The sequence below is a fragment of the Callithrix jacchus genome, chromosome 4, assembly GCF_049354715.1.
Source record: "Callithrix jacchus isolate 240 chromosome 4, calJac240_pri, whole genome shotgun sequence".
Classification (NCBI taxonomy): domain Eukaryota; kingdom Metazoa; phylum Chordata; class Mammalia; order Primates; family Cebidae; genus Callithrix; species Callithrix jacchus.
The window spans coordinates 120,709,415-120,733,894 of NC_133505.1; the positions used below are offsets into that span (position 1 = coordinate 120,709,415).

Sequence of the window (24,480 nt, forward strand, 5' to 3'; positions counted from 1 at the left end):
AACTATTATAGATTGTCTAAGTTCATGGAACTCTGAAATTTTTGTTTTAATGGCTATTGAAAGAGTTGTTTTTGGAATAATATTTCATTTTTACCTCAGTTAAATTTTGGAGGAATCAAGAAAAGAGTTGTTGCTCACACCTGAATTTTATGCTTAAGACAGAGTACTAGTTATTTAGTTCTGGCATTATCAGGTCAGGGCAAGGTAGACAAGGGTAACCATGGAAGATCTCTAGGAGTAGAATTATGCAGATTGATTTAGCTTTCCTAAGAAGGCTATTATTCCTCACCAGAGAGTTTGCCTCTCAATATCAACCTTCTGAGGTCCAGGTTTCATTTTTATTAAGAAAGGCAGCATGTTTTATCATTCTAATTACATTCCATGTTTAGCCTACTAAAATAATATTTTACCATCTTCCCTAATAGATGAAAATGTTGTTTATCCTGTAAAATTTAGAGCAGCAACTACTCATTGTAATCTAGAACCATATTAGGAAGGTTTCACCTAAAAGCTATAAAATTAGACTGGGTTTAAAGGTAAAAAAAAATGGAACCTAGACCAGGAGGGGACAGACAGAGGTCTTCCCAGGCTTAGAAGAGAAGTGGAGGTAACAATGGAAGAGAGGAAAGTGAATGGTGTGTCGATTGTTTGATGAAATGCTTCTTTTGACTAAAGCACAAAGCTTTTGAAAGGAAAGCTATAGGTGGTGCTGGAGAAGGAAAGGTCAGAATGCTCTAGATATGCGCTATCCAATACAGTGACCCCTAACCCCATGTAGCTATTGAAACACTAGAAATGGGGCTAGTCTGATATGAGATATGCTGTAAGTGCAAAATACATACTGGATTTCAAAGATTCAGTGCAAGAAATATTGTAAAATGTTTTGCTAATAATTTTATACTCTTAAAATGATAATATTTGGATACCCTGGGTTAAATAATTATTAAAATTATTTTTACCTTTTAAAAATCTTTTGATGTGGCTCCTGGAAGATTTTAAATTATATATGTGGCTCTATTATATTTCTATTGAACATTGTTGCTCTAAACCAAGTGCTTCTCATACTTTAAAGTATATAAGAATCATCTGGGAATCTTGTTGAAATGCACATTCAGAAACTCCTGCGGAACTGCTCCTGCAGTTCAGTCTTTGGACTACATGCCACACACCACCTTGCCTGGAATATGCAACTATTCAGGAAGTTTTAAAATCACAATGACCAGATTGCTACACCCCTAAATCCATTACTTAAGGATCTCTAGAGCTCTGGCCTGAGTATCAATATTTGTTATAACCTTCTAGGTGAATTAAACATTTAGCAAATTTGAGGATCACTGTTTTAGAAGCTCTTGAATAGAAGCGAACTAATTTAAAGTTTATTTTGTAGAAAACAGGGAAGTTCATATATCAGGAGCAATTAATTTGTCACTAGTGCATATTCATTGATTCATTAAGTGAGTTATTACTCTATGTCAGTCATGGTGATTTATATCACCCTGCCTTCTAGAAGCTAAGAAGCTAGTCAAGAGATAAGATGAATAGCTGCAAAGCAATATGGGATAGATTCAGCATGAGTGGTATAGATATTAAGGGCTACAGGACTTAAGAAAAGGAAGAGTCAATTTGGGATGGAATAATTATTCTTGGAAGAGCTGATGTGTAAGACCTAATACTGTGGTTCTCAAACTTTAAGTTGCATCACAATCATCTAAAGTAACCAGGTCAAGGACACTGTTGTCACAGACACTGCTCATGTCACTCACCATGCTATGAATACATTTTAACCATTCTTACATCTCTGTTCTAATATTAATAACTCAAAATTCAAAGTGCCCAGGGGCAGGCTGATTGGCTAAGTCCACATCACAAACTCAAGCCTGGTCTGCCCAGGAGCCACTGGCAATGCACTTCTCACCCAAACAAAAAAAGGAATGAAGTTACAATACTGCTAGGCTTGCTCCCTAACCCCTCCCTCCACCCTCACTGAAAAAAAGATCCGAAAACTAAAACAAAACCGAAAACAAACAGATAAACAAAATGTCTACTGCATGTAGCACTATTTCAAAAACACGCATGCATCGGGGGGCCTTGATTATGGATAAAAAGTCGAATTAAATTTTAGGTTGTTAAGTTTGAGATTACAACATTTCCCTTAAGCAGAGACGTCCAGTTAGTTAGTTTGGAGAATAAGGTAAAGGCTAGAGAAGGTAACTTAGGCATATCTCTTTAGAGGTAAAAATAGAGAACAAACGTGAGCATCAGGAGGCAGAATGTAGAGGGAGGAGCCAAGGACTGAGAGTCTGATAATATGTTCATACTTCTGGGACTCAAGGAGTAGTACAAAGGGATGCTGCCTTAGATATGAGCAGGTATTAAACCTATTCAGATTAGAAGAGTTAAAAAGGAATTTCTTTTGTGGTACTTCCCAGAGCTTTTAATATACTACCTTGCATATAATTCTTTAATAATGCTGCATTTCCAAATATTGTTTGGCTATGAACTCTCTTAAGGAATTAGCAATGTATTTGGAGACATTTTGGAAAACAATGGGCTAGAATTTTCTGGAACCAGAAAATTAAAGAGGCTTAAAGAAGTATTCAGGGGAGAATAGTAGTCCCAGGATTGAGACTATTCAGATAATAAAGTTCTCTTACTCCGTTATAATGGAAAATGGGTTTAATAGTATGGGATTAATAGTATTAAATTCTGTTTTACCTCCATGTCTACCAAATGCATAGCACTTGGCAAATGAAGTTGCCACATATATTTAAGTGAATAAATAATAATAAAAAAGAGTGAGAAAAGTCCTTCAATTTGTCTGTATGGAGATCATAAGAAATCATTAGCAAATAGGTGTCTCCTCCAACCCACCTCCAAGCAACTTCAGAATACTGGTGGAGTGGGTGGACAACACATCTCTTTGCTAAGGATTTCTTAAGTGATTTCTCAAGAACCCCTAGCAGAGTGAATTGCCACCCTATCATCTGTTTCTCTCTTTTTTCTTGGAAATATAACAAGGGTGATCATATAATTTATCATCCAAACTGGGACACTTGAAAGAGAGAAAGGGAGAGCTATTAATAATTATGCCAGGACAACACATACAAAACAGACTTTCAGGCAAACTGGGACAAATGGTCATCCTAAAAATAACTACTGATATTTAGCTGTGCACTTAACTATTAGGAATATAGTTTGCACTGTTTGATCTCTCTTGTATTTATTTACAGGGGGTCTAGTAATGGAAATGGTACCAGATCACAGTAGTTAGTTCCCCTCTTCCCCAAAGTTAACAGAGATGGCTCATATCTTGACCGAAGCCGGTTCTTGCCAATCAAGAAAGATGGTGCAAAATGGCTGTAGAGGCCTCACAAAGATATATTCTTAATGAGTTCCTTTCTTCCTCTTACTGGCTGGAATGTGGTTTTTCTGGTTAGAGATTTAGCAGCAATCTTGGATCACAAAGCAGTGTGCTTAAGATGGTGGAACAGAAAGATTAAAGAAGGCTGAGTCTCCGATGATCCTAGGTCCTTTCGGTCAGTCTACCTTTGGTCTACTGTGTGAGAAATCAATAAATATTTATATTTAGAAATCATTCTGGGTCATTTTAAAGTTTTCTGTTACTCCTCATTGAACCTAATCTATTATAAGATCTTATAATAGTGCTGTCAAAAAAACATACTGTAGGTCACAAATGTGAACCATATGTGTAATTTAAAACTTTTAGTCATTTTAAAAAAAACAAAAAAACAAAACAGGTGAAATTAATTTAAATAATGTATTTTATTTAAACCATTATAGCCAAAATATTATCTTTTTAACCTGTAATCAACATGAAAAATATTAATGTGACAGTTACATGCTTTTGTTTCATGCTAAGTCTTCACAGTTCTATGTGCATTTTGTACTCACAGCACATCTCAGTTTAGACTAACCACATTTCAAGTGCTCGATAGCCATATATGGTTACTGGCTACCATATTGGACAGCACAATTTGATACCACAAATACCTCCTTTCACTCAGTCATGTATTTTCTATTTCCCTGTTTTCTTGTTTCTCTTCAAAGGCAAACAGATAAAACTCTATATCTTACACAACAACAACAAAATAACAACAATAAACTGTTTCTCATTCTTACTTCCTCAAAGATATTTTTCTAGTGTTTTTCTTTCCTTCACAACTCTATTTAATTAAGTTTGCAACATCAGTTAACTCTGGTCTTAAGCTAATGACAGAACAGGGTCTTTTAGGATGCCACTGGATAAACTGGTAGCTGAGTGATGTGAAACCATCAGCAATCATATTTTTAGGACGATCCTCCAGCAAACTAAAGCCCTATATACTAAGAGTTGATAACATCAGGACCAGGCCGAGTGTGGTGGCTCATGCCTATAATCCCTGCACTTTTGGAGGCCAAGGTGAGTAGATCACCTGAGATCAGGAGTTTGAGACCCTCATGGCCAAAATGATGAAACCCCATCTCTACTAAAAATACAAAGAAAAATTAGCTGGGCGTGGTGGAGCATGCCTGTAATCCCAGTTACTCAGGTGGCTAACGCAAAAGAATTGCTTGAACCCAGGAGGCAGAGATTGCAGTGAGCTGAGCTTGTGTCACTGCACTCCAGCCTGGGCAACAAGAGCAAAACTCCTTCTCAAATAATAATAATAATAATAGTAATAATATCAGGACCAAACATACTATGTTTTGCTATGAGTTGCCACAAATAATTGGTCTGTTTATCAATCTACCTAATCTATCTATAATGATTTAAGGAAATAACTTCTAGAATCAAGGTACCTCTCTGGTGATGCCAATTTTCTTTACTTTGAGGTATATGGTGAAAAGTGAGAGAAAGGGAATTGTTGGAGCTTGCACTTGGCAGTTGAGCCTAACCTGGATACCCCCTGGGAGGGGTCATGAATGTATACATCAACTACCATGTGTGGGACAATGGAAAAGTGACTTCTGGCAGGTAGGCTTTATGGAGTATGGCATAACCTCAGTTATTAGGAGTCTAGTGTTCAAGCACCAGGAATGGTGTTAGTTTCAAAAGGAAGAATAATGTGGATCTTGTAAAACAAAAAAAAGGTAATAAATAATGAGCTTTGAGTATTTAGTACATGATTAAGAGGAGCCAAATATATAAAAATTACAGTGGATGAGCCAGGATTGATTAATTCTCCAACAAGAGGGAAGAAATCTTCTGGTTTAACAGAGATTTACAAAAAAAAGATGAGTCTTTTCATGTAGAAGAAGCCAAGAAGCTCAGATGACATGATAGGGGCCCAACAAAATAAGAAATAGAAAAGGCAGAGAGAAGAGGAAAGCAGGCAAAGGAGATTACATATGGAGCAGAAGTGGTGGTAACAAAGACAGAAGTAGTAAAAGAGCCCAAGACATGCCATCAGCTCTGTGGAAGCAGAAAGAACGAGGCAGACATGAAGTCTAGAGACATTATCAGCACCTTAATGGATGTTTGGTACCATGTATAATTAAATCTTCACACACAGAATATTTCTGGAAAAAATCTTATGCTAACTGGAATCATTTGTCTGTTTGATAATTTACTTACTCATTTGCAGTTGTCTAATTTCTACCAGAGGTTTGTACTCTCTTTGGCCTATGTGCTCTCAGTGACTTAGATAAAGCCCATGGGTGCTGTGGGTGATGCTGCCAAACCTAAGACCTAAAACACAGAGCATGGGCCAAGAAAAATAAAGTAAGGAGGACAAGAAAGAAAAAGAGCATTATGAGTGCTTTGGTTATTCAGGCATCATTTATCTAGCCCCCTTAGCAATATATCCTCTAGCTGAGAACAAGGAGTAAGCATAAAACACATCTGAAAATCTAGACATACTATGCCAAGACTACATGGTAATTTTCACTGCAATATACTTATTGAACACTCTCCAGATCCCAGAAGTGTGGCCTCACTTTCCCTTTACTTGACATGCCAGCCACTGCCACTCCCTGTGGGCCCTCCTTCCTGAAGAGCCATGGATATTGCTGCAGAAACCTCAACTACAGGCACTACTACTGATCAGTCAGTGTGCAGCTTTAAAACCATTTGTCATCCTTTCCTTTTAATATTGCTGAGAATGTTTTATTATTACTTTTAAACAAGTCTAACAAGCACAGTTAGTATTTTCTAAGTCAGTTGCAGATTAGGACAGTAAAAGAGGGCATGAGATAAATGATAGCCAAAGAGATGGAATTAGGTTCCAATAATTGATGTGGTATATACTGATGGCAGTATGTGGTAGTTGTCAACAATTTGAGGGAGGACATCATGTGTTTATAGTGAAGATAATCCTCAATCATCAGGAAACATAAATTTTGTTTAATAAGCTAAGTCTAAAGAGGCAGAATATAAGTAATACTTCTTGTATTTAAAATATTCCATTTAAAATGATGAAATCTAAAAAAAATTAATTTCCATGGTTTACTTTGGCAAAATATCCATTAATTTCTAATGGAACACATTATTTGTTGATATGTCAAATAAATGAGACATTGCTAAAATGGCAGATGAGAAAGGCAAAAAAGAGGAAGTAAGACTATGGAGAACAGAAGGGGAAAGGAGCAGAAATATTATGGTGTGACCAGAATTGCTTTGCAAGAATCAGTCTTTTGTCAATGTGGCTTCCTTGCTGTTCCATTTCATCTTCACAGCTACCCTGTCCAACTGGCAAAACATGTATTATTCTATGTATCACTGATGATGAAGTGGAAAATGCAAGGGGATATTACTTGTCCAAAGTCACACACTTAGCAAGTCATACATCCAGAAGGTAGAACTCAGATTCTCTGCTTGAGGCACAAAAAATGTAAAGAAGAAAAGTCATCCTCAGTAGTTCTAAAGAAATAAAGTTTAAAACCGGAAGCAAATATCCAAGAAGTGATATGGCACAGAATTTTCTATGTATAAACGAAGCACTAAGCATAATTGCTTTGCCACAACTTTTTCTTTCCCATATTTTCCTTTCTCACCTCCTTCCTCCTCCAAACAGATGAAGGCAAGAGAGAAATACCAGAAAGGAACAGAATAGGAGGGAGAAAATAGAAGGTGATGAGAAAAGAGAAGGCAAAAACAGTAGGAGATAAATGTGCAGGGAAGTCTTACTGTTGAACATATAATATGTTTCTGGCAGATTTAAAATTTGTAAATAAGAACATGCTATGCTTATACCACATAGAAAAAAACCTTGGTTTGAAGTTTCTCCCCAAAACAATTGAAGTCTGGGGTAAATGTGTTAAGAAATGTGTATGTTATCTTGGCTACCTATAAATGAATAGGCTGTTTGTACAGAATTCAGCGCCTTCCTTGAGGTCCCTGAGCTGGGATCTCTGGTGACAGCCCCATAGACTGATACTTTATATTACTCAAGGCCATCAACTGGCCAGTACACCTCTTCTTATCCAAGTCACTGTAAATACCACCCAGAGCCTAATGCTGATATAGGGATGTAAAACAAAGCCAGTGCTGATCATGTTCCTTAGGCACATCTCAGGAAACAAATCTCATCTGGAGCCCATCCTGCTGAAGCAGGTGGGTGAGATTCTGACACCAGTGTCATCATTTACTGTGACCCCAGCAGGCACTCCACCTACTGGTATGCCAGTTTTTCCTCTGCTTGGGCATAATCAGAGGACACATCTCACAGGACATTGTAAATGTTCATGGAAAGTTCTTAATACAGGTATTGGCTCATTGTAAGTTCTCAATAAATACTAGCTTTTATCAAAAATTAACACTGTCCTATGTCAAGTTTCAGTTTCTCTGACCTTAAACAATCATGTTTAAACTATGAAAACTAGGCCTCAGTCAAAACCATATATTCGTGGTTTCCTATTGTTCAACACAAAAATTTCCCTCATTAAAAGAAGCTACAAAAATCTGGTGGTGTTTGAAATGCATGCATTAAAAGTTTTATGTGGATATGGGTATTTGTGGGCTTCTTTCATCCACTTGGGAAGGATTGCTCCATGAATCAAAGGCTGTACATTTGTATCCTTTACATTTTTATTTCTCTAAGCAATCTCTGCAAAATGAAAAAGAACGTAATTTTAAAAGTTGGGGTTTATTATTATTTTTATGTCTAGTCCTATAAATGTGAACACTTTGAAACCTCATTCATTTGGAATAATGGAAGAAAAATAGTGAGAAATCTGCCTGGGAAAATATTTGTGAACAAGTGGAGTTTTAGTAATGTCAAGAAAAGTTAATATTATCAGCTAAGCTATAAATGGATTTTAATAAGTAATAAAGCTAAATTTGTAAAAACTACACTTCACAAAAGGCCCTGGTTGTTTTATGCTATATCATAAGTATAAGCTACTTTGATAATGTCATAAATTTAATTACTAGAACCAAAAATAAATGACTCTTTAAAAAACCCTAGATTTGCCTAGTTTACAAATAAGACCCTAAAGAATTCTCTGAAGAAAAAGTAACATTTTTAATTACGTATAGTTTAGTTGGTTATCTTCACATGAGATTGTTGAACTGTGGATTAATGGAGTTTTATTGCATAATGCACGTTAAAGCAACATACGAATAAAATAACCCAAATATATTTTCTCATATCATAGCTTCCAAACACCTAGGGCTTTGGGCTTGTTTATCTTTAGTTGTATACGGACAAAACTCTTGTCAAGGGAATGCCTGGGGTGTGGAGTTGTTAACTCTTTCCATGGAAACAACACTGAAGAGAAGAAAGCCAGGGAAGCAGAGTTCACATCAATGTCACTCTCAGGGGGTCCAAGTGTGATTTAAGTGTCTGGGCTCTGGAGTCAGACTGCCTCAATTTAAGCTTTGCTTCTCCCTGGCAGGCTCAGTGGCAATGGGGAAGTTACTTCAGGTTCTTCCTCTGTGAAATGAGATGATCATGTAATCTTGCAAGATTCTTAAAAGAGTAACATTTCAAATAGTGCTTGACACACTGAGAGCTCCCAGTCATTTCTGCTGTCTTTATAGCTGTTACATGTAACATTTCAATGGTGCAAAAGGAATAGCACTGGAATATAAATTCTCTCAGCAAGACAATTTACTTCTATAGAAGAGTGCATCTCACGGATGGAGGAATGGTGAGCACATACCTGAACAGGGGAGGGGAAGAAGTATGAAAGAGAGCAGGGATGTGAGCCAGAGTGGTGGGTGAGTGGTTTGGTGGGAAAACGGTTATGGAACAGATAACTAAAGATGACTCAGGTCAGAGTAGGTGACTGGGAGTGACTCAGGTCAAAGCAGGTGACTGGGATGAGTCAGGATAGAGCAGGGAACTGGGATGAGTTGGGAAAGAGCAGGGGACCAGGGGAACAGATGTGAACTACTGATTAGAGCTAGTGGAAAGGATCATTTACTGAAACTACAAGGAAGTTAAACTTTATAATGGAGGACAAAGAACTGAACATACTGACATACCAATTCTTTGAAGAGAAATTTAGAACTCATTGTATCCAACAGAGCTGACTGGTATTAAAGGACATTTGTCTACCTTTAACCCCATGGCAACAACAAAATCAAGCCTAACTTAGAATATCAATTTATATACTTAGCTATATTATAGTTTAGTGTATTATAATATTAAAATATCTCACCAAGAAGGTGACTTTTAAAAGTCGTTCTTTATATAAATGCAATGTCAAATGCTTTAAAAAATCTAAGAATAAAACATCTACTGAAGTTTAGTTCCTCTATTATTAGCATTTGGATGACCTTCATGAACTTTTTTTGTTGTTGTTTTTGTTGTTAAAAGTTTTATGGTGATTGAACTATCACCAGGAGAGCGCTCGAATTTGCCCTCTGTAACTTGCTCTTTGCCAGCCATCCCCCTACTTGTTTAAGCCTCAAAACCTGTTTCTCTTGGCTCTTCTCTTTCCTACACATCCCACATCCACTATATCACAAAAATTGTAGGCACTCGCTCTGAAACATGTCTTGATTCCATCTGTTTTTTTCTCTCTCTACAATCATCACTCTCTTACAAGCTGCATCCACCAGTCCTTTTGCCTGGACTAATGTGATAGGTTCCTAAATGAAGGGCTTGCTTTCACTTCTTTCCTTATAAAATTTATTCTCCACTGAGAGCTCAGCTTTATCCTAATGAAACATACATGGAACCCTGTTACTACTCTTATCTGAAACATTTCAGTGGCTTCTTGTCACCCTTAGAATAAAATCCAAACCCCTTATTCTGGCATACAATGTTTTCTGTCCTCTGACTACTCCCTATCTTTTCGACCTTATGTCCTTATCCTCTCACCAACACCCACTGTCCTCAGCCATGCAGGCTTTCTTCTGTTTCTTGAACATGTCAAGCTTGCCATCTTAAGACCTTTGTGCTAGATGTGTCCTCTGCCAGGAATGTACTTACCCCCCATCTTCTCATGGCTGACTCTTTTTTGCCTTTCAGATTTCAGACTAAATATCACTCCCTGGAGATGCCCTTCCACGCCCACCCAACCAAAAGCATCTGCCTAGTAACTCTTTATCATACTGCCTTTTTAATGTTGTGTGAGATATTTATCATGGTCTGATCTTTCTTGCTCATCTATTTACTTCTAGTTTGTCTATTGTATATTACCAGCCTTGCTCCAACTAGAATATAAATTCCAGCAGAGTGGGAACAATGTCATTCTTCATTCTTGTATGTCATAGTTTGTGTTAAAACAGTGTTTGGAAGACAGTAAGCATTCAGCAATTGTGTTAACTCAATGAATGAAATTCTCAGGTTGTCCAAGGTAGGATGCTCTGTTTGTCCTAACTGGGACCACCTCTTAATCTCCTCAGTTCTTAATTTCTATCTAGAGTTATTCCACACCAGAGCCCAGAAGAGTGTAATGACTTTAACTCCTCTCCAGGAAAGCAGTATAGCTGACTATTTCTTTTAGCACTGCCTTGCATAACCATTATTTCTGCACAATCACTTGTTTTGCCTCCCTTTTCCCAATTTTCTTTTTTTTTTTAATCTCGTGTTAGCATTTTTGACAAAATTCTCTTATTCAATTCACATAACAACCTGGGCAAGTATTATTACATGTTTTTTTTCCCCTAAGGGACAAAGTTGAGGCTCAGAGAGGCCAGGCAACTCATAAGTGATAAAGATTTGAACCCAGATCTGTCTAATATTGAAGATCAGGAATTTATTTCTTGCCTAGACATAGTGTACTACGAACTATTGTGCTCACAAATTTTCCACAATAGCCACTGATGAGTTGACCAGATAATTCCCAAACTTGGCTCCCCTATATAATTATTTGGGGATTCCTGAGTCCCCTTAGGCTTTCAGAATAAAAGTCTGGAGTAGAGCTCAAGAATTTCTTTTTTTCCTTCCCTCCCTCCCTCCCTCCCTCCCTCCCTCCCTCCCTCCCTCCCTTCCTTCCTTCCTTCCTTCCTTCCTTCCTCTCTCCCTCCCTCCCTCCCTCCCTCCTTCCTTCCTTCCCTCCCTCCCTCCCCGCTCCTTCCTTCCTTCCCTCCCTCCCTCCTTTCTTTCTCTCTCTCTTTCTTCCCTCCCTCCCTCCCTCCCTCCCTCCCTCCCTCCCTCCCTCCCTCCCTCCCTCCCTCCTTCCTTCCTTTTTATTATTATTATTATTATTATTATTTTTGAGATGGAGTTTCGCTCTTGTTACCCAGGCTGGAGTGCAATGGTGCATTCTCGGCTCACCGCAACCTCCGCCTCCTGGGTTCAAACGATTCTCCTGTCTCAGCCTCCCAAGTAGCTGGGATTACAGGCAAGTGCCACCATGCCCGGCTATTTTTTTTTTTGTATTTAGTAGAGATGGGGTTTCACCATGTTGGCCAGGATGGTCTCAATCTCTTGACCTCGTGATCCACCTGCCTTGGCCTCCCAAAGTGCTGGGATTACAGGCGTGAGCCACTGCGCCCAGCCCCCTTTTTTTTCTTTTGACAGTGTCTTGCTCTGTCACTAAAGCTGGAGGCAGTGGCACAGTCTTGGCTCACTGCAACCTCCACCTCCTGGGTTCAAGCAATTCTAATGCTTCAGCCTCCCTAGAAACTGGGATTACAGTCACCCACCATCCTTCATGGCTAATATCTGTATTTTCAGTAGAGACAGTGTTTCTCCATGTTGGCCAGGCTGGTCTCAAACTGTTGACCTCAGGTGATCTACCTGCCTTGGCCTCTCAAGGTGTTGGGATTACAGGTGTGAGCCACCATGCCTGGCCCCAAGAATTTGCATTCTTAGGGAGCTCACCAGATTATTCTAAAGGCAGCCAGTTTTAGGTCTTGTTAAGTTAGAGACGAAGAAGCAGGTACGGGGATGTTAAATTGAGTACCTGTTATCTTTGGAAAGCTTTGTCTTTGAAATGTCAGCTGAGATTAGTTTATCTGGTTAGGTTAGTGACCCAGTGTGTCTCAGGGGCTAAGATGTGGAAATATGGGATTGGAGAGCCTCAGGTTTCCTCAAGGAGGAGGAAGCATCTGCAATTTTCTAGGTGAAAAGCCACAAAGCATGAGATTGGGCCTGAGCTTTGGTTAGGGCTTCCCAAGGGCAGCACTGAGAATACAAAAGCATTCTTACAGTGTTATGAGGTTCTCCAATAAAGCCCTGCTAGATAGTTGAGCTTCGCAAACTGTCTCTTCAAGTTTCTTAAAATCTTTACATAGTCATTCAACATGTTTTGAATCAATTCAATCTATTCAAGGTAAAGTGAGTGAAAAGGGCATTTTATAGAAGTATAAAATAATCTAAGCTGTCAGAGATGGCTTTATAAGCATGTCTAAACTATTCCCAAAGTACTGAGATGTTGGTTTTACGGTAAAATCATGATATAATGAAGAGAAACAACACATTCAGAGCGATTTTCCTATTGAAAAAGCTAAAATTTTGTCAAATTCAAATACACTAATAGTAAGATGCTGGTTCTGCCACACCTCTTTTTATCATTGTGTCCTATCTAATAGAAGAGATAAATAGCCTCCTGGGGTTTAGAGACCATGGAAAGTCACTTCTGGTAGCTCCCACCTGGCTGACCTATTCACGGAAAAGGTCAATGTAGTGCAAAAGGGCTTTTTTTTTTTTTTTATCAGCTTTGCTGGAGGGAATTGAGCAGCTGTCAGAGGAGGTTTTCATCCTTTCAAACCATTTCACTCGCTGAGCTGGTTCCTTCAGCTATGGCTGGTGGGGGTGTGTGGCATGACTCTGCATTTGATACCACTAAGGCAAGCTACCCTTATCCTTTTTGTCACTAGTGCAGAATTGGAAATTCAACCAATTCTATATTTTCTGTGTTGATTCATGATCCAAATAAAGACTCAGTCACTTTATTTTATTACAACTTGTTATAGGACTGGGTTCCATTGTCATTATAAATATTCTAATATTGCCTTTGGTATTTCACATTCATTTTATTTGGTAAGCTGAGCTTTCTTAAACAACTTGTTGTCATGAATTTTTTTTTTTCTGTTTTCAAATTGAATAATGAGATACTTCTGAGAAAAGCATTTGGTGGAAAGGCAAGTTGGAGTCAGGTTATAAAGAACACCGTTTTGATCTCAGTACTGTCATGCTCCACTAGTAACCACAATATGCTTTCCTAAAATGTAGGAAGTAAGGTTGGGCCTCTTATAAAGTTTGGAAGTTTTGAGATGCCTGAATTCTAGGTGAAGTACTTGTTGGACTAGATTGGAAGACTGTCCCTTAACTAGACCCAGAATGCCTCCAGTCAGAGCTGGGTTCTATCCTCTATTTTTCAGTGGATGCCTATATGCTAAATCTAATATTTAATGTCACATGTTTAATTTCACAGCTCTTCTTTTCAGATCATCAGTTTAAGATGTTAACAACATTGGATAGACCATGTTTAGTTATTTAAAAAGAGAATTTTTATAAAAAAATTTTCTACTCTATTTTTTTTTTAACTTTTCTTTTTCTCTATTCAAGTTTAAATGGTCTAAAAACAAAAGGCAGTTCTTACCCAGATGAAGATTTGCTGTCTGGTGCTTATAGACTCCACATTCTCTGTCACTGATGACTTGAATTTCTAGCTTATCTGATAAATGCTGAGCTTTCACATCACCTCATTCTGAAGATCCAAGTTCATACTAGAATAATTTTCCTTTTATTCAAAGCAAAATATCAATATGCCCAAAATAGTCTACCTCTTCAAAAGAGAAAAGTCGGGAATTTTTGAGACTATTATGTGTAATTATTTTATGTTTAGCTAAGACACTTTTTAAAAGGCTTTAAATATATACCTAAGTTTTTTAAGAAAGGTTTTATGTAGAGTTCAAATATTTAGTTTAACATGTTTAAGTTTCAATGATTCATGTCAAAATAAAATTACATATTAGCTAAATGCCAAACAAGCGTGACATGGAGATGAGTCAGATCTGGGCCATTCTGGCTCTAGACTGCAAAGTGCTGTTAAGTATTTCCTCATTATGCATGCCATCTCCCTACAGAGCATCCTCTCTCAGCATTCAGACCGTGAGCTTAGGGTAGTTGCACTAGAAATATGGAGAATACTCCATTTCTGTTCATTTATCATGGCTGAATTGGCATAATGAATGGTGACAAATAGGTCTTTTTCATCTACACAACAGTTACCATTACCTTTCGGTGGTTTCTGCTTGAGTGTCAAGAATAGCAAGTTTAATTACGCAAAAGCTAGTGGAGACATGTGGTATAAATTTAATGCGGGGAACCAGAGAGAGGCTGCTGGACATCAATTTTGATCCTGCATAGGGAGATAGAATCTATATAATTATACACATGGAATGAGCTGTTAGAGATTACAGAAGTCATATGAAAATTTACTTCTTCAGATCACTGTTATATTTATCTAGAAAATGTGATAGATTGAGAGCAAAAACAACTGCTAAATATGATTCCTTTATTTCCCTATGATTCCTTGATGTCTCAAGAGTTAAATACACCTCTGAAATTCAAACTGTATGTGGAATATTAATTCTGCAAGATGCCTTCAATCTAATTTCTGAAGGGCTAAATGTCTGATCATGGTATTTAACAGAATATCATCAGTTAGGAGAGAAGAGCCCATCATAGCATTGTCAGTTGGGTAGTAAAATTCTTATATATAGAATTGACTTGATAAAATGTGGCCCCAAAATGTGATTATTACCACTAGACAACCATTTAGAGTTATTTGACATCTATTATATATCAATAAATCTACCTGGAGGTGGATCACAAGCACATAAAAGATTTCCTTTAACGGCCCACAGTTAATATGTTTTCCTTATCTTGATTGGTTATGACATAATTCTCTAAATTTTCAACTCTGGAAAAGAAAAAAAATTGATAATATTAAATGAGCCATTTTGCCAAGCACTTTGATATTGAGAAAATGCAATTTGTTGCATCTAAATATTAATGGCATGCCTTATTTTAAGTACATATTGATTTTTACTTACATACTTGTGAAATGAAGTTTATTTTATTATTTTTGAAACAGAGCCTACCTCTGCCGAACAGGCTGGAATGCAGTGGCATAAACACATAAACACAGCTCACTGTAGCTGCGACCTCTCAAGCTCAACTGATCTTCTCACCTAAGCTTCCCCAGTAGCTGGGACTACAGGTGTGCACCACCACGAACCTGTAATTTCCGTTTTTTTTTTTTTTTTGGTAGAGTTGGGGTTTTGCCATGTTTCTCAGGCTAGTTTTGAACTCCTGGGCCCAAGCTATCCACCCATCTCAGCCTCCCACAGTGCTGGGATTACAGGTGTGAGTCATGGCGCCCAACTGAAATACACTTGTTTTTTCTTTTTTTTTTTTAAGAATAACTATATTAACATGTAAAAAGTATGTTCGTCAGTCCTTTTTTATCTCAATTTTCTTTAAGAATACACAAATTTGAAGACTATCTGGCATAACTATTACTCAGATCTAAATAATGATAAAAACAATTAACTATTATAAGAATTGCCCTAATGACCAACTGGATCAATGTGTAAAACTGCACATTAGAGAATCATGCCAAGAAATCACAAATCATCATATTTTAATGTTCCTTTATACTTTACAGTTGCCAAGTACTGGTTTTTAAATTGGAGCAGGAGGGAAGCCACTTAAACTTACATTTGTCCTAGAGGTTTAGATGGTTGTGGGTTTTTTAGTGTAAAATGGCATTGGATAGACAGATTTCCCTTCTAGAGTTCTATTGTGAAAACTTTAAAGACAATTAAGAGCAAGATGATATTCTTATTATCTGTTTATTAAAATAAAAATACCATCTTTAGCTTCTAGATAAATAATACGAATCATTCTTTGGCTATTGTGATGAACTATTTAATTAAAAACTTAATTAACATTTGTTATGGGCACTGTGTAGAAGTGGGAAATATAAAAAGTGCTGAATTTTTTTGTTGTTGTTGTTGGCACATGCAACAAGATACCATGTCTTCATGGAGTTCACAGTATTGTTGGGATAATAAGAAAATGTTAGAAAACAGGATCATATACAAGCAACCTGGTAAGTTGTTAGGGACTGAATATAAGGATAGTCAACAAAGAAGGCAGAACACAGAAGGCAGAAGTCAGTGTGTACTGAAACATTTAGGGAAGCTTGATGAGGGAAAGGATGATAATAGTCCCAAAAAGAAGCATTTCATCACCCTAAAATCAAAATACGTCTGTATGTTACAATTTTGAATATTCTTTGGTTTATGTTACCAGAATAAGAACAAAGAGTCAAAGAAATGCGAGTTTGGACTCTATTGTAAATCAACCCTGTTAATAATCCCTCTTTAACTTTTGCTTTCACAGAGATCCTGGCAGAGAATCCACCATTCTCCCCACCATCATATCACCTTTCCTTCTCTTTTCTCAATGGTGCATCCATACTTTCACTTCTAACTTAGAGGGATCAATTTCAGAAAATTCACAACACTCTTGATTTTGGAAAAAAAAGTAGTAATACCATGTACATATAACAAATCTTAAAGGATAATTATAAATTAGCCTTAGGAAATTTTGATAATGTCAGAGATGTGTGAATGTGTGTGCATATGTGAGTTTGTGTGTGTGTGTGTGTGTGTGTAGAGCCTTTCCAAGGCCATGACCTTACATGCCTCAATAGAGTGGCAAGACAAATAAGAAAAAATTATATCCTGGGAAGTTAAGGTAAGGATTAGTGATTACTAAAGTAAAACCTTACCTCCTGAGGAAAATATAGTTGTTTTTCAGTTATAAAGGAATGATATAATTCTGAATATATTTTCCTCTGTAGCATTACAATTATGACAATAATATTTAGATTTTTTTATATTAAGCTCTTATAGTTCTCCTTAAACTTTCCCCAACTTCTATATGATTTAATTATTTTTCTTAAAATTAAATCACCTTATTTTGTTTTCCCATGGAAGCATACACCCTTGGCCTCAAGATGGAAAGTTATCCACTTTAATATTCATGATTCAGCAGGGTGTTTTATGGCTAGTAAGAGTTGCAGATTAAGTGCATATCTTCTGTACATACAGAGGTCAGAAATAATTTGCTTCATGATATAGGAATTAAAATCAATACTCTTACTTCCTTAAGAAAACAAATATAACAATGTAAATGAGAAATGAGTGAATTATTAATAGATAGGTTTATCTAAAATATAATACCAGCTAAGCAAGGTCAACTCAGAGAATAGAGTTTTAGGAAGCAGAGCAAGTTACAGGAAGTGTGAAGAACTTAGATCCATCACCACAGCTTTGTCTTCAGAAAGTCACTTTCACCTCAGGGATTTTAAGCCATATTACAAACATCCTTTTAACTCTCCCCGTGAGTAAGTGCCTGGTATGATGATATTCAGCTTGAGGATTAAATAAATGGGGAGAATGTAAGTCTTGTCCATGGTATCTGGGGGGTACTCTGAGGTTTCTCATTAACACTTAACTGGCAATCCAGTGAGAGGGAGTCCCATTGGATGCTACCAGGGTTGTTCCAGCATCATAGTTTTCATTTCCTATGCTTTTATATATATAATCCTGCTCTTTGTGCAGGATTTAGACAAATCCTATACTCCAGAAGGACCCTCTTCTTATGCTAGGCTTAATGTACTTCCACCTATTGAAAATGTAGTGAACTGAAGCTGAAACTGGCTGGGTTAGTTGGAGAAGGCATTTTCTTCTTCCTTCTCAGAGACCAGAGTTTATCAGCTACCATCTTTTTGGGTCTTGTCCTACTTTCTGATTTCTGCATAGAGTCTGATTTTTTCTTTTCTTTCTTTCTTTTTTTAATCAAGCCAAGGATGAGTATTTCTGTGCATCTGAAAAGGCATTTCTCTTACAAAGAGAAAGGCCGGCTTGTGAGCCTGATGCCTTGAAAGATAAATAAATGGATTTAAAACTCATGACCAGTGAAGTCAGAGTCAGCTTTGAATCTCGGTTTCTTACCTTCTGTACGTGTAATTTATTTACATCTGTGGGATCCTTTCCATCACTTTCAAATCATTACTTCCACAGCCATTCATTCTCTTACTTATTGAAACAAACAAATTTAACTTTTAGTATCAGTGTCAGGGATGTAGGCATATACAAAGCAATCCCCTACCTTAAAGCACTTACAGTTTAGTAGGAGGGACATATACAAATGAATCATACTAAGTCACAATGAAATAATCTGTAATGAACATATGTCCCAAGTATCATGAAGGCATAGGGGAGATATGGTTATTGCTAACTGGTGGGCGGCAATGTTATATTCATAATTTTCCAAGTGGAGGGATAACCAGCATTTGGGATCCTTTAATGTTGAGGTATAACTGTTTTTTAAAATTTCACAACACAAAGAAAGGATAAGTGTTTGAGTTCGTAGATATGCTAATTGCCTGATCTTATCACTATATATTATATGTATCAAAACTTCATTATGTACTCCATAAATGTATACAGTTGCTATGTGTCAAATACCTTTAAAAAATGAAAAAGAAAAGCTTTTACTTGTTGACGGATGAAGGCAAGGTAAAAGCTAACCAACAGAGAGGAATTGTGAGCTCTGTGGTTGGGTTGCTGAGAGCAGGATCATAGATTTTTGATTATGTTTGGCTCATATTATGGAAGATGGCTGTTGAACTTACGTATATGTGTACATATAATATTCACAATTCTAATAGAGTATAATACTTCATAAACAGGAGGGGATTTGAAATACTAGCTTTCGAGCAGAGCTTTCTGAAGGAATTACATTGCCCTTTGACAATGAAAAAATTAAATAGATCACTAGTAGAGACGTGTTGGACCTCAGGACCTCAGGCCCTCACATAGACTAGAGTCTAACAGAGGATCATTTGAATCTAGGGCATGAGTGCTTTACCAAGAAAGGAGATTAAAACATCATAAAAAGGAAAGCCTGTGCAGAGAAATCACATAGGCACACAAGGTGGGAGATAATTTATCATAATGGCTTATTTAACCACAAGGGAAAACAGAAGTTGGAGTGACATTGTTTTCATCACCCCCTTCCCTTGAGGAATCCAAGAGACTACCTCAGTCTTATGTAATGGACAGCAATTCTCTTCACACTATTTTGCTTTGTTCCTAGCCCCTAGCAGATAGTAATAATAAATAATTCCTAAAGACTATCAATGTATTCTCTCTCAAACATTACCCTCCTATAGATCATATGAACTCATGAAATACAGTTTAACTTCCTGGGCGTCTGTTTCCTCATTAACCAAGAGCAAGTGAAAAACTAAATAATATGTAATATTTAGGGCAGTTTCTAGTTAAAACAACAATATGAGTCTACAAATCTTTATCAAGATGGGTGGTACCAAGTTCCAACATGTTATGTAAAAGACTCTGAAGGAGCTACCCTTCTCCTATGTGTAGTCACATATATTTCTGCATTTATACACATACATTTAAAATAATATTTATTTATTATGCCTATGTGTATACGTGTGCCTATTCTTCTTTCTTTTCTTTCTCTTTCTTTCCTTCTTTCTTTCTTTCTTTCTTTCTTTCTTTCTTTCTTTCTTTCTTTCCTTCTTTCTTTCTCTCTCTCTCCCTTCCTTCCTTCCTTCCTTCCTTCCTTCCTTCCTTCCTTCCTTCCTTCCTTCCTTCCTTCCTTCTTTCTTTCTTTCGAGTTGAAGTCTCATTCTGCTGCCCAGTCTGGAGTGCACTGGTGCAATCTCTGTTCACTGCAACCTTCACCTCCCAGATTCAAGCAATTCTCTGCCTCGGCCTCCCAAGTAGCTGTGATTATAGGCACCCGCCACCACGCCTGGTTATTTTACTTTATTTTGGTTTTGTTTGTTTTTTTTATTAGTAGAGATGGAGTTTCACCATTGTGGCCAAGCTGGTCTTGAACTCCTGACCTTGTGATCCACCCACCTTGGGCTCCCAAAGTGCTGGAAATATGTCTAGTTTTCTAAAATGTTGATAAATGCATGCTATCAAAATATTTTTCACTATTGTTTCAATATCATAGGTTGTAATCCTCATTATAAAAGAGAGAACAGTGAACCAAATGTCAGATGACTGGCATTCTAGGCTCCTCTGCACCACTCAGTAATTTTGTGATACTGGTAATGTCACACGTACTCATTGGGACTTGGACGAAATTGGAGAATAAAATCCCTTTTAGGCCTACAATTGCATGAAGCTTCTATTAATCCAGATAGAAAAGACTATGTACACTGTGTAGTAACAAATTAAACTTTGAATCTTGTGGCTTAAACAACAAAAGTTTGTCACTCATGAAAAGCCTGATTACAAGTAGAGAGATACTTCATAATGACAGTTCTCCATGTGATATCTCAGCTGATGCAAACCAGGCTGCTTGAATATTGTGTATCTACCATCGTATGCATGAATTCCACCTTCACTATTACAGGGAATCCACTCAAGCCATGTTGCCTCTTCTCACATTTCATTGGCTGAAACAGAGTCATAGCCCTCCCTAACTGCATGGTAGCTAGCTTGGGATATACCTGAAAGACAACTATTAGTCAGGATTCTCTAATGGGACAGAACTAATAGGATAGATAGATATATGAAGGGGAGTTTATTAGGAGCAATGACTCACATAATCACAAGGTGAAATCCCACAATAGGTCGTCTGCAAGCTAAGTAGCCAGGAAGGCAGTCTGAGTTCCCAAACCTCAAAAGTAGGGAAGCAGACAGTGCAGCCTTCAGTCTGTGGCTGAAGACCTGAGAGCCCCTGACAAATCACTAGTGTAAGTTCCAGAGTCCAAAAACTGAAGAACTTGGAGTCTGATGTTTGAGCACAGGAAGCATCCATTACCAGAGAAAGATGGAGGCTGCAAGACTCAGCAAATCTGCTAATTTCACTTTCTTCTGCTTGCCTTATTCTAGCCACACTGACAGCTGATTTGATGGTGCCTACCCAGATTAAGGGTGGGTCTGTCTCTCCCAGTCCACTGACTCAAATGTTAATCTCCTTTACACCCAGGAACAATATTTTGCATCCTTCAATTCAATTAAGTTGACACTCAATACCGATCATCACAATTATAAAATGAAATTGGGAGGCCAGGAAGCATTGATTCTGCCATAGTACTAAATTAGAATAGAGCAGGGAATGCATCCAGTGAAGTCGTTTCTCCTGTCCCATGTTTAACATCATGGCATTTAGAACATTTTTATTGTTCAGTGCTTTCTGAAAAAGCAGAATTTTCCTCTTCACTGAGTGACACTTCAAGTTGCAGGGTGGTTGTGAGACTTCTCTTGGGCTTTTGACACATTAGGAAGTCTTGTATTTGCAAACACTTTTCCCTCAAGTTGGGTGGTGAGAAATTTGTGCTCCCTTCATCAGGCACTTTGTAAATGGGAGGAAGTGATTGGGGTTTTCATGACACATGTGCCAAGACACAGAGGGCTCTTGGGATAGCTTTTGGAATAAAAAATGAAAAATACAAATGGGAAATGGGAAGAACAAAAAAAATTAGTCTTTTTTTGTTGATTTAGAAGGTTTTCATGTCCTAATGTGATTTTATTTTTAAGCAGAAAGAAGTCTTGGAGAAGAGAAAGAGAAGAAAATTACCATAAAAAATTGGACATGAGAGCGTAGAAGTCTATTAAGACAGAGCTTGGAAGTGGCATTAGGTAGGAGATATCAGCTTTGGAGTTTGCTATTTCTCTTTATCAAAGTAAAAGGACTTTGTCTTGATTGAATGACTTCCACAGAGGGGCCTGGGTGGTTTATGCAGTAGAGTAGATGATGACAGATAACACTCTCTGGTCAAAGCCTTTGGGAAGATTGTGCGTACAAAGATTTTTCCAGGGAGATTTGCTTCCACCCACTAATTGTGGTCATATATTTTATGGCTTTGGGAATATCATGGCCACTAGTGTAAGTCCCAGAGTTACAGAAGCAATGTTCATGTCTGATTCAGCAAAAGCTCTTGCTGCATGAACTTCTCAGGGTGTTTCTGAAAGTACCCTTGATAAAATCACTCAGGGCTTCTTAATTTTTACAACCAATTATGTATTTCCCTGCCCCTTACAGCATAATTTGCTTACAGTGGCTACTATTGATCACACCTACCTTTTAAAACTCGCTCCTCAAATTTTTAGCCCTACCTTTTCATGTTCGTCCTTTCATCTGGTCTTTATTTTTTCTTAGCGTCATCAGTAAACACCTTTTCTGCCAACTGTTTAAATATTAACATTGTCTGGAATTTTATCTTTTTTTTTTTTCTTCTCCTTTGATGTATTTTCCTTAGGTAATCTTATCTACTCTAGTAACATTCAGCTACCACCCAAACTCTTTAAAATGACAAACTCTGGGTCAATCCAACCACCCACTTTCTGTGTATCTACACCAGGGCTACATTTGCTGAGGAAAATAAGAGAAAGAAGCAGTTGGCGCTACTCCACATTGATGGTCTCCAGGCTGACCCAGGCCCTCAACACTGCCTGGCCATCTTTACATTTTCTATAGACAGAGCCCTCTCTTAATCTCTATAGACAGGGGCAATTTTACATCTTCTCCTACACCTATTGACAGATAACTTCACATTTTACTTGAATGATTTGAAATAGAAACTATTGGACAGATTGAGTATTAAGGAAGGGTGAATGGTCAATGGTATTATGTATTGCACAGAAGTCAAGGAAAAAAATAACGCAACAGCAAATTTATTAGCTTGGTGAAAAAGTGATTGCGGTTTTTGCATTTAAAAGTAATAGCAAAAACCACAATTACTTTTCCACCAACTCATACAGATAAGTCTATGATTGGTTACTTTAAGATTTTCAACAGAAGAGTTGGGGAAAATCACACTACAGTGGTTTAACAAAACTAATGGTGAATATGGAAAGGATCTTTGCAGTCTTAAACATGTTTAACAAAATTATTTGTATAGAGAGAAGGAAAGAGCTGAGGCAATAGTTGGAGGGCCGTTTCAATTCCACCAGTGGGATTGAAAAAGGGCATTCAAAAGATCAGAGAAAATCAGCATGTTTTTAACCTAATGGAAAAGGGACCAGTAAAGACAAAAGTTTGAAAGCAATTCCTTTTCTCTAAAAACATGCTCATGATTTTTCTCTTGCTTATCTATCGAGGTATATTCTTGGTCAGAGAGATAGGAAGAATAAGTCTCACATTTCTGGCTTAGACCGGTGGGATAGTAGGGCCCTTCACTGACTTGCAGCAGTAACTGTTTCTCAGACTATCTGTGGTGATGGATCAGCTTTTTATTTTATTTTTTTAAATTTCTTTTTCATTGCATACTTTTGTAAAATGCAGTAAAAATAAATTACTGGAAGTGTGTTAGCACGGGAAGATATTGCAGCATTGCTCAAGTGCTATGAAGGTTTCTAAATGCTTTCTCTTAGTTTCTGTATTTACTTCAACATCGACTAGTTCAAATAATCCCTGATCATCACTGGTGCATTCCTCACATTTTCAGTAACCCTGACTAAAAGAACATATAGGAGCTAGCAATGTGAAGGATGGTGATAAATTTCATTTTGGACCTGGGGAAATTGAAACCCGTCTGTTGGGCATCCAAACAGAAGCATCCAATAAATAATTGGGTAGAAAACATGACAGATGCTGTAGAGAAAGGTTAAAAAACCCACAGAATAATGTATTGTTCATCAATTGTAAAATGGAAAATTAAAATATGGCATATCTTATTATGGTAAGCTATTCAGAAGTGAAGAATGAAAGCATTAAAGTTAATTGTTTCAATATAGAAAGAACAGGTATGTTACTGAGTCAAAAAATTAGGGTATGATTATGACTTAAAATTATATCTGGAATATATATACACACACATATATGTACATATACACACATATACATACACATGTATACACATACATACATAAATATAAAATGTGATATATGTATGTATATGTGTATATATAAATACATTGATAAATATATATATAAATACATTTATATATAAATATATACACACACAGACACAAATGAGAAAGTCTGGAAGGTTTTACATCTGAAGAATAGTTACCTTTAATAAGAAATGTAGGTTTAATGAGGAATGTGACAGGTTAGATTCACATGTTAC

The 24,480-nt window shown here is 37.2% G+C and overlaps 1 long non-coding RNA gene across 12 annotated transcripts in view; it reads left to right on the forward strand.

Moving 5' to 3' along the window:
* The window catches only part of LOC144582350 (uncharacterized), a 658,507-nt gene that overhangs the window by 10,064 nt on the left and 623,963 nt on the right, over window positions 1-24,480 (forward strand). For 6 of the 12 annotated variants that reach the window (XR_013534898.1, XR_013534891.1, XR_013534900.1 and 3 more), the window contains exon 2: window positions 21,947-22,048. The exons of 2 other annotated variants lie outside the window; for them this stretch is intronic. This is a non-coding gene — a long non-coding RNA (uncharacterized LOC144582350). The remainder of the gene's footprint in view (window positions 1-21,946; window positions 22,049-24,480) is intronic. 4 more of the 12 variants (XR_013534899.1, XR_013534894.1, XR_013534892.1 and 1 more) reach the window with 1 other exon arrangement.